Below are 10,554 nucleotides of genomic sequence, written 5' to 3' on the forward strand. Positions count from 1 at the left end.
GGCGGCAGGCTCTTTCCTACCTCTCGGGTCTGGCAGGCGCCGGGGCCTGAGCCGGGGTGAGCGAGGCGGCGAGGTGACAAGGCGGGCAGGCGGGAGGCCTCAGGGGCCGGGAGGTAGCGTGCGGAGCATCCCGCGTCCCGGGACTACTCGCCCAGGCCGGCGGCGCTCCGCTCGGCGGCGGCCCCAACCGGGCCCGCCCCCGACGGCGCGGGGAGGACGGCCCCGGAGGGCGGGGGCCCGGCCGGCTGGCGAAATCAGCCCCGCCCGCCCTGGGCAGTGCATCTTACCTCCTGCGCGCGGCCGGGGCCGCGGAGTGGGGAGTTGCGGGTTGGGGGGATGGGGTGGGGAGAGGGGGCCCTCGGGGGGCCAGGTACAGCCCCGACGTGCACCCACGGCCCGGGCCTGGGCCCAGGGCGAGCCGCAGTCTCCCCGCGTTCTGATCCAATCACTTCTCCCCCTGGGGTCCTTTCTTCTGGGGAACCACAAAAGTGAGCCATCCGAGTGGCCTCGCTGGTGGGCTGTAAACTGGGTTGCCCAAATGGCCTTGAAGAGTCTCAAAAGAGAACAGTTCAGGCAAAGCGCATCTTCGTTTAGGTTTTTCTTTCCCCGCAGCCAGAGCTGGCTAAATTTAAAAAATGACACCTTAATTCTCAAGTATTGCAGTTGTCTTTTTACAGGAATACTGGAGGATAAGAGTTCCAGCTTCACAGCCGTGCTTTTCGGTCCACTGTCCCGTGAATACAGTTTACCATTTGCTTTTCTTCTATACAAAACAGCCCATTTAACGGACACCACTAGTGTGCAGTAACAGAAATCAGAGCAGGAGTGGCCTCCAGGGAGCAGGTGACTGGAAAGAGGCCCCAGGGGGATGGCAGCAGATATGTTCTATTGGCTGGGGTGTTGAGTTACATGGATTTAGTATACATTTGTTAAAATGCCTCCAACTTAAGATATGTACACTTCACTGTAAATATTACCTCCATTTTTAAAACTTAAAAGTAAAGCATTTGCAGGTTTTTGAATCTATCACTTAATCTTTTAAAAGGTAATGCAATTACACAACTATCAGTTATCAGAGGTTGGCTGAGATAATGAATTTGCTAAACACTTATTCTGTCCAATAATTAATGCTAGCAGTACTAATTAAATCCATCCAAGGCTTTACTGACAGGAAGTATCTACTCCAACGTCCATTCATCAGTCCAAGTTGAGATATCTTTTCAAATATATGCTACAGTCCTTGGCATTTTTGAAAGCAAGAGCTCAATGTAAAGAATGGGGCTTTGGTGAAATAGGTCAATCAGAGAAAGACAATTATATGATCTCTCTGATATGAGGAATCTGAGAGGCAGTGTGGGGGGTGAGTGGGGGGGAGTAGGGAGGAAAGGGCACCAGGGAGGGAGACAAACCATAAGAAACTCTTAATCTCGGGGGCCTGGGTGGCTCAGTGGGTTAAGCTGCTGCCTTCAGCTCAGGTCATGATCTCAGGGTCCAGGGATGGAGTCCTGCGTTGGGCTCTCTGCTCAGCAGGGAGCCTGCTTCCTCCTCTCTCTCTGCCTGCCTCTCTGCCTACTTGTGATCTCTCTCTGTCAAATAAATAATAAATAAAATCTTAAAAAAAAAAAGAAACTCTTAATCTCAGGAAACAAACAGGGTTGCTGGGCGGTGGAGGGAAAGGATAGGGTGGCTGGGTGATGGACATTAGGGAGGGTATGTGCCATGGTGAGTGTTGTGAATTGTGTTAAGACTGATGATTCATAGGACTGTACCCCTGAAACAATACATCACATATTAATTAAAAAGTGAAGAAAAAAAAAAGAATGGGGCTTTGGAGTTAGAGGAAGCTAAGATTAATTCTTGCCCTACTTCAGTAACCTTGGCAAATACTCAATCGCTTCTTTCCTCCACTATAAAAGGCATAGAACAGTCGTATGGAAGTTTTATGATGATTAAATGAAACATAGAAAACAACTTGCTCTGCATTAACCTTTCAGACATGCTCTCCCTGGAAATCCACCTTTGGGACTTGGGAGGACCTAGGTAGGTAGAAGGGGTTGGATCAATGTGCTGGGACATTTTTTAAATAACAGCTGTAATTTCAATACTTGGTCATTTTTTCCCTTAATTAGAATTCTTGCCAAACTGTGTTTCTGTCTTTATTGCACACTTAAGGCATAATCTTTTCCAAAAGAAGGCGGTGTAGACATGAAGGGGGGAAAAGCTTCCATGGTCTTGGGATTAACCAAACAAGCTTCTGTCAAGGTAGCTTTAATTCTTTCTGGGTCAGCGACTGGTCTAGTAATCTTGCGCAAACTGTAAACATATTTATTATCTTGCTGGTATCCTTTATATCCATGGAGAGATCCTTTACTTCCTTAGATATTGCTCTGAGAGAAAAGCTTCAACTCACTCATGATTATTGGGACTCTAGGAACAACACAGATGACCCACTTTTCACGCTGTAATAACAAGATCTTACATGTGTTTCAACCTGACTTTTCTGGAGTGCTTCCCACATCGTGGATATGCCCCATGTCATGGAATTTGAATAAGACAGAGTATCTCAGACAGGCTGAGCCCTGACAGGTCTGGATGAAAAGTCTCTTTGGGTGGATGGTAAAGGACAGATTTAGGTTTGTGAGTCAGTTCACGACACATTATAATCCAAAAATCACTAAAGTATTAATAGTCAACTAGGAATCTACCATGTACAATCACTGACCTAGGCCAGAAGAAATTTAAAAGATTCAGTTATGTGACAATCCTTGTACTTTAAAGAAGCCCAATTCCTCTCTTTTCTTATGGCATTAAGATAAAATATAGTTCCATAAATGAGACAGATAACATAACTATTACAGAGTTTAGAAATAGTAGAGTTACATACTGGAAACAGATTTTTCTAAAGCAGGTGGAAATGAGCAAAGTCTGATTCTGGTTATTGGGCTGAAGGTGATAAGTCAATGGGGAAAAGTAAAGAAAGGCCAAGTCTGCGCAGTGTAAGGAAATAGGCCCCAGGGATAGGAAGGGGCACGCCTCATGTTGTTCCCCTACCCAGCGCCTTCCACCTACTGACAATCTGTTGGTCCTCCTGAGCCTAGTTTATGAGGCCCTTCCTCTCCCACATGGCCTTTCCAGATCTCTCCATCGGAACTGCAGGACCCTCCTCCTGCCTTCCCCAGCACAGTGCCCATGCTGCTTCTGTGACAAGCACATCCTTCCATCTTCAGAGAACACTGCTCACGTGTCTATGTACCCAACTAGGCCACCCTCCTAAAGGCAGGGTTGTATCCTATTTAAACCCCACCCCCCACACCAGTGGCCAAACAGTTCCTCACATAGCCAATATGTACTTTAAAAATTTTTTTCTTTTCATTTAATTGAATGGGAAGTAAGGTAGGATAAATGGAGCCAGGTTATAAAGAGGTATATACATCAGAGTTCACTCATTCAGTTAATATTTATTGAATGCTTACTGTGTGCCAGGCCCTATTCTAGGGCTCTGAGAATATATCCATGAACAAACCAGATAAAACTCTCTCCCCTTGTGGAGTTCACAAGAGATCTATCATGAGGGGTGGGGTTACCATAAATTTATATAAATTCAAGCATACCTAGTGGCCAAAAAACAAAAACAAAAACAAAAAAGGGCACACATTTAAATAGTTCAGTTACTGGTGTTATAAAAGTATACTGATGCTATGTCGTTTTTATTGTATATTGCATATAATATATTTACTATGTTCATAATATATTCATATCTATGTATCACAGGGATTCTAATTTTAAGACTATACAGAGAACTTCATTGGCAATTTAAGAAATTTTCAGGGATCATTTTCAGCATGCTTGATTTACTTCTGACACACAGTCTAAAAATCTAAACAGCTTGTGAGTCATGACTCTACCATACCAAAAGGAAAACACTGAGATTACTGGGCAGAGCATGAGAATAAAGACATGACAAATCCATGTCTGCTCAGGCTAGTCTAGTTAAAGGGAACAAGAGACAGTACATTCATGTGAATACACAAGGTCAGTCAACAATGGACATCACATCAAGAATTAAAACAAAACAAAACAAAAAACCCCAAAACAGTTCATGAGCCATTTCCCATTGTTTTCTTTTTAAAAATCTAAAACAGTAAGATCTTGAGGTCATAAATAAAGAAAAAAATCTTAACATACTGGCTTATTCTCATTAAAGGTTTGTCACTTTCATATATTTTTCAAAGAGTATTTTAAAAAGAACACATTAAGAAAAAAATCACTTAAAAGTTTTCCAGTAATTTTACTCTATATACATTAATTCTAATCATTTAACCCTGAAAACAATCTTTACTTGTACAATGTAAAAATATTTTTGACAGTGACTAGGAAAAAAACCATTACTGTAAAGCTACAAACAAAAATATGCTCCTAAGAGCAAAGATAATAAAGCAAAAATAATAATTATACTAGTGATAATCACCAAGATGAATTTTTTTTTTTCATTTAGGGCCTGATTGGTTGTATTTAAACATAACCTCTGCAACACTTTATTTGGCAAAAAAAAAAAAAAAAAAGGTGGGGGGGGATAAAAAGTATACATACAGAGGTCTGGAAATAGTGAAGAATGCCCACTTTAAAAATAAAACAGTAAAATCATACTTTTTAAATTAATATGACATTTACAAAATATATTCATGTCACTTCTCTTCGTCTTTATACAATTTAGATTGCTCCATTTTTTTAATGTGTTGTCACACTAATATAAATAAATACACTGAACCATGGGAGTCTGCTGTAATGAATCCAAATCATTAAGAACTAGATCCAATAGCTCAAACAATCTTAGTTGCAACTCACTCCAACTACTGAGATAGATTATTATTTACCTTTGTAATTTTTTAAAAGCCTTAGCCAGATGAGATATCGTACGTGTAAGTGTGTGTGTGTGTGTGTGTGTGCATATATGAATGTGCGTGTATGCATGTGCCAGAGCACTGTGAGTACAACCCAGAAACAGCAGTGATATACACACGAGTCTACACAACGGCCTGCACGACACGGGCAGCCAGACACTGAATACCCCTCCAAACAAACCTGAGGCTAAGCAATGAGGAAATGAGGGGATCTGTCATCATATTGCATAATTAACAACAGGTCTGGAAAATGAAGACAGGCAGGAGGCCTGGGCCAAGACGTTCCCGTGACACTGGAGGATGAGAAGCAGCGACAGTCACTTTTGCAGGCAGGGATCAGGGGACCGGATCTGGCTGCAGTGGTAGGGATTCCCTGGATCTGCAGCCGAGGATCCCTGCAACTTCCTTCCCCAAAGGGCATCTGTCGTGGCCTCTGGCAGTGGCCTCCACCTCACCCAGTGACCTCTATGGGATCCCAGCTTGTGAGCTGGGGTATCCCCTCCTGCTGGTCACAACTGTTAGCTCAATACAGACACTATCCCTTCTGGAGGCTTGGCCGAAAACCATCCCTACTTTCCATTTTCAACACAGTTTGAGAAGGGGAGGCTCCTTCTGTCCCTGTGGGGTCCCTGAGTTTGATGTAATGCCAACACCCCATACGCTGGAGAGCAATGACGTAGGAAGTCAGGCAGTCCACTTTAGAACTCAAGCAATCGACATTCAATATGAGCCAGTTTTTGTTATCGCAGTAATAGTTCTCAGTGAGATAGTTTCTCTACAGAACTTCTAACGTATGGGGTAAAGAAAAAAAAAGTATTGCTGGAAGATGAAAGATTTTTTAAAGTGTCTTGTTGAAACTCATTAAAGGAAGTAAAAGGAAACCGATTACTTGTTCGCCTTCTTGGTTCCTGTCCTTGGTCAAAGAGCACCAAGGTTCCTGTTAAGTTACTTAAAGGTTCTCCTGGCCCCTCCACCCACACAATCCTAGGGAATTCCTCGGCCCTCTACTTTCCAAATTTGTAATCATATCCCTGGGTGTGTCTATACAGCTTGTTAATTCAGTTTCAAAATCCACAGCATTTTTTTTTAAACAAAATGAGATAGTTACATTCTTTAAATGCCAGCCATGAAATCATCACGTGAAAAAAAGAACAAGTTAGATTATATATACATAAATTGAATAAAATTTTCTCCTTTTTTAAGGTGTATGTTGAAGACATGTTTAAGAGTGTTTCTAAAGAAAAGGCCTTAGGGAAGGAGCCCCATACTGTGTCCCACAGTCTGATGCTCTGTCCCTGTGCTGTCAGTTCTTAAGCTACACTCTAGCTATGACTTGCGTCATGAACGCCACCTCCCCAAATGGGCACATTAGATGCAGAGACAAACTTCCTTTATAACTCAGTGAATTTTAGTCACACCAGAAAAATGATCTAACCTGTCCAAACATGCAACTTCTTTCTTCCCCCATTAACTAAACCCCCTTCTTTAAAAAAAAAAAAAAAAAAAAAAGATTGGAGGGTCAAGTTAAAATCCACCAGATTTCAGGTTAAACTCTCAGGGTAGCATGATTTCAAATTCATAGCAGCCTTCAGTTTTCTGTATTTTCCTATATTTATCCCAAGTAAACTTCCTGGACCATAATATTTAGGGAGAAATTAAAAGGGTTTTATAGTATAGTATAGTATAGTATTAAGTTCCAGAAATTCTCAGTTTATCAGGGTTTACTCTGAGCTCAATGTCCTACAACGTCTACACGATACAAGTACGTGAACAAGAAGGATTTGAAATACAAAAAACCCTTAGCTCTGTGTCATAAATAAATTTGGGTAAAAACGCAAGCCTTCCACTGAATCATCTCGGCAAAGATGGCCCATCTTCTCTGCAAGAAGCAACCTAGGAATCAAGGGGGGACACCACAATCATTTGTCCATTCAGAAACACAAATACAGTGGTAAGGAAGAGCTAGGACTGCACTTACCTTTCCTTGGCCAGGAGGACAGACATTCCCACCAGCTTAGCAAACTCTTCTGATGTCTGGGATCCCTTTTCTGAAACCTACCAGAAACACAGCAGAGACAAAAATGTGTTAATTTAGTCCAACTAAGTACTCACCTAGGGAGACTGTCTACCAGGATACTCGGGAAGTAATTTACCAAATTTCTTACTCAAATCCAAAGAATATTCACTATAAACTAAATCCTCTTCACTAGTGTTTAATTCTACAAATGCCGAAGGACGGAGAGAAACACAGTAGAGCTGAAAATACCAAAATATGGTGAAGCCATCTACAATGTAATGAAGGCTCTATACTGAAATGAAGAAGAACTCTTTGAGATTCTAAAAAGGAACATGTAACAAATTCTAAATGAGTGCATATTTCATGCTCCAGTAAAGGAAACATATATATAGGTTAAGCTTTAAAATATATGGTAGAAATATCAAGTCTTAAGCCTCAACTTCCTCATCCTCACCTAGTTTAAAGTAAGTGTAATAAATACGAATTATTCAAATTAAACAGGCTCACCACAGAGGCTATGAAGGCAGTAATATTTCAAGTCTCCTAATGAGTAATAGGAGTAGTTTGGCCAGTAAAATCCATCTAAACTACAGCTGCTTTTCATGTATTTTCTTAATATTTTATTTATTTATTTAAGATACAGACAGTGAGAGAGAGCATGAGCAAGGAGAGATCAGAGGGAGAAGCAGACTCCCTGTGGAGCTAGGAGCCCGATGCGGGACTCGATCCCAGGACTCCAGGATCATGACCTGAGCCGAAGGCAATCGCTTAACCTACTGAGCCACCCAGGCACCCCTGCTTTTCATATTTTTTGAAGCAATTATTCTGTAAAACAACCTGTGATGTTTTATAATACCACTTACGTAGGTGTTACTCAAAGAAAAAATTCTGTCAGGGGTCACATTCTGATCAAGAAAGTTAAAAACCTGTCCGTGAGACTGAGCTTCAAACAAAAAGACAGCACCTCACGAATTCCAGTTCTCCTTGGTTAAGTTTCAAAAACTTGAACAATGTAATTTTGATTAATATTTATTCACTGTTAATAATAGGTGTTTTTGGCTAGTCCGAAGGTGGTGAGTTATCTCAACTGATTATTCAGTTGAGATAGCAGTTACAGATCGAACAGTTACAGTTACAGATCGAACTCCTTGTTCTACTCTTTCCCCCTTCTCACTACTGTACTTGACTAGTAAAAAAAAGTAAAAAAAAAAAAAAGTAGGTGTTTTTAATTGGGTCTACAAACATTACTTTTTAGTAAAGTTAAATTCAAAAGGAAATCCTGTTTCTCAAGTTGCTAGGCATTCAGGTCTTGGTGGGCTGACTGATGAGGAGGAAACGGGGTTCACATACTGTCTCCAAGGCTCAGGCCACCATTTCCTCTTCCTTATGGCTCTGAAGCTCAATTACCATGACGCCACTGTCAAAAACTCGGAGCCTAAAAACCACAGATGGGAGAACAAAGCTGTGAATATCTAGGATCTTCACCCACTAAGGAGGTGTAGCTACAGCATAACTAAAAAGCTCGCGAATAAGCACTTAATGAAAGTATGAACTATAATCCACATGCTGAAGAAAATATGTCTGGCTCTCTTTAATGAACCTGGGGAGAGGAAAATATAATGCACAGCTGAACATCTATACTTTTAAATCTCCAGAAACTAACACAAGATGTCTAGCAGAGGGGCTGGTAATTCTGACCTCCTAGGAAGAGCCCACATTCCTCTGTCACTGCCCCCAAGTCAACAAGACTTGGACCACTAGCCCTGATAAGGTGGCAAGCCAGGATAAGTGAATTCTGTTCATTTCATTCCAAGAGGGGCAATATGTTGGCTCACCACACAGACGGCAGGCCCGGCAGGCCCGGCAGGCCCTTCCTGTCTACTCTGTATGGAACAGTGGCTCTAGTTGGCAAGCTTCCCGCAGAGGTTCTTTTACCTGAGAGGTAATTTTAGCGCTTCCAGCATCTTGCAAGCATTCACTAAATCTTCTGGTAAGAGCAACTAATAGGAAAAAAAAAAAATCCAGTTTACACTGCAAATTAATAGAGTGATGTTATATAATTATAATGATCACTAAAACACAAGAGGAAACTTAACAATTATCATCTATCTGTGACTTAATCTCAGGGTCATGAGTCAGGCTCCAGGCTGGCCCATGGAGTCTAGTTAAAAAAAATTTTTTTTAAATAAAAACATAAAAATTATCATTTATCAGGGATTTTAGGTGGCTTCATCACTATAAGGCAAAAAGAATTAATAAAGAAGCAAAGCAGCGCTATCTTACAGAAAACAGCACAAGCCATGTGTGTAATTTTAAAATTAATAAAATATTAGTAGTCATTAATAAAATAAAAAGGAACAGGTGAAATTAATTTTAACACATGTGTTTCATTTAACCCAAGAATTCTAAAACATCAATATATAATCAATATAAAAATTATTAATGAGATATTTAACTTCTTATTTGGTACAAAGCCTCCTACATGTGGTATATAATTGACACTTCTAGCATAGCTCCATTTGGATTAATTGTATTGCAAGGTCACAGTTGTCACATGTAGCTAGCTAGTGGCCAGCCTTCCAGACCACACAAACTTAAAGAATCAGCCTAGCATGGTGGCTGACAAGTACAGCTTTGAGTCACCCAGAACGGCTCCAGAGGCAGCCCGGCCTGGGGCCACATGCCTGTCAAACCACTGTTTCCAAGGCACAACCTTGGTCAAATAAGTGAATCTTTGTGAGCCTCAACTTCCTCATCTTCATATCATGCCCTTGAGCATGAGTGAGAGAGGCTACCTCTCTGGGGTACCACGAGAAGAAATGGGGCAGTGCGTGCAGAGCGCCTGGTTCATAGTCAGTACTCACTGATAGCACTCACGGTGACCAGTCAGATGAAGACACAGCAGAGGCTTAGATATACGGCGCTGCAGTAAGAGCTGGAGGGACAGGTCTATGAGCTATTCGCACAGAGGCGACTACTGACACCACAAAACTGTGTTTGACTAAAGGGCACGAAGAGTGCACGGACAGAACATGGGGGGCCAAGGACACATGGGTGTGAAGAGACAAGGAGGGTTAAAGAACAGCCACTGCTGATTCAGAGCCCGTGGAGGAGGGCAGCTTTCCCCCGGCTTCTCCACACACCACCTGTCTCCAACCCAGTGAATCTAAAAACAGTCGACAACCCCAGAGAAAAGACATCATACACAGGCTTATTAATCACAATATGGGCACGGAATAGTAAAGCCAGAAGGTATCAGTCAACCCAAATTCCCATTTCAAAGGTAGGGAAACCGAGTCTCAGTGAGGGTCAGTGAGCTACTCCAGGTCACTCAGCACAACACTGGCACACCACACCGCTACTGGGATAGTTCTGGTGTTCTCAACCCTTCCTCAAATTGTATTCACTTTGGGGAATTTGTGTTATATTAAGAAAGTCTATATGTAGTTAAAGAACATCTAAATGTTCTATTCTTACTTCCATTTCTCGAGCTCGGTTTACTAAACAGTACACCTCCGTGAGTGACATTATTCCCCCTTGTTCCTGTTAAAATATGGAATTTAGCAAGTATTAGGTTATAATTAGAACCAGTTGGCATTTCTTTTTTTTTTTTTTTTTTTGCTCAAAATGAAAGTT

The 10,554-nt window shown here is 41.6% G+C and overlaps 1 long non-coding RNA gene across 1 annotated transcript; it reads right to left on the reverse strand.

The window, feature by feature from the left end:
* Positions 1-6,488: 6,488 nt before the first annotated feature.
* LOC309858001 lies at positions 6,489-10,427 on the reverse strand. Its single transcript, XR_014308005.1, has 5 exons — positions 10,396-10,427; positions 8,854-8,918; positions 8,269-8,353; positions 6,880-6,956; positions 6,489-6,794 (listed from the first exon to the last, which is right to left on the reverse strand). It is a non-coding gene; the product is annotated as an uncharacterized lncRNA (long non-coding RNA).
* Between the last annotated feature and the right edge of the window lie 127 nt (positions 10,428-10,554).

Source organism: Mustela nivalis, assembly GCF_964662115.1.
Source record: "Mustela nivalis genome assembly, contig: HAP1_SCAFFOLD_1699, whole genome shotgun sequence".
In the NCBI taxonomy this organism is placed as follows: domain Eukaryota; kingdom Metazoa; phylum Chordata; class Mammalia; order Carnivora; family Mustelidae; genus Mustela; species Mustela nivalis.